Consider the following 725-nt stretch of genomic DNA (forward strand, 5'->3'; position numbering starts at 1 on the left):
TGGAAACAGAATCTTAAAATTCTCACTAGCTGCTCATTTCAATGCTTGGAGCAGAAATTTCCATTTTTTTCACAAAGGACAAGCATTCATATCAAAATTAGTTGGCTCCCAAACTTTTCGTTTAAGAGGTTCCCCTTTATAACTTCAGGTAATTTCAAGACCTCTTCAGAATACTGTCAGTATCAAGCAGTTGAGGAAATAATACAACAAAAATCCACTGAAGATTCAGTAAGGGTTTTTAGAGGAATGGTAATTTTGTTAATCACAACTGTACACTTATGGGTCCATTGAAAAATGGCAACACGAGGGGTGCCTGGGTGGCTCAGTCGGTTGAGCTTCCGACTTTGGCTCAGGTCGTCATCTCGTGGCTCGTGGGTTCAAGCCCCGCCTCAGGCTCTGTGCTGATGGCTCAGAGCCTGGAGCCTGCTACAGATTCTGTGTCTCCCTCTCTCTCTGCCCCTCCCCCCCTCAAAAAATAAACAAACATTAAAAAAATTTTAATAAAAAGAAAAATGACAGTGTGCATATACGTGGGCTCCTCTCTTCTGTTCAGTCTCAGGTGTCATCAGCAGTTACTTGGAAAGCATATTGACCATGGAGTTCTTTACAAGAACTTTCTTTCCACACTCTATCCCCAATGGGAGTCATCCAGCCCCCGACTGAAAATCCCGGGGACTCAGAAAAAACAGCAAGGATGCAATATTTTGTGTTTCTTTTAGGTTTGT

The 725-nt window shown here is 42.5% G+C and overlaps 1 non-coding gene across 1 annotated transcript; it reads left to right on the forward strand.

Annotated features, from left to right (window-relative positions):
• The first annotated feature begins 311 nt into the window (after positions 1-311).
• TRNAQ-UUG (transfer RNA glutamine (anticodon UUG)) lies at positions 312-396 on the forward strand. The gene has a single exon. It is a non-coding gene; the product is annotated as a tRNA-Gln (tRNA).
• The last annotated feature ends 329 nt before the right edge of the window (positions 397-725 follow it).

The sequence above is a fragment of the Herpailurus yagouaroundi genome, unplaced genomic scaffold (assembly GCF_014898765.1).
Source record: "Herpailurus yagouaroundi ecotype Mexico unplaced genomic scaffold, PumYag 161, whole genome shotgun sequence".
NCBI lineage: Eukaryota > Metazoa > Chordata > Mammalia > Carnivora > Felidae > Herpailurus > Herpailurus yagouaroundi.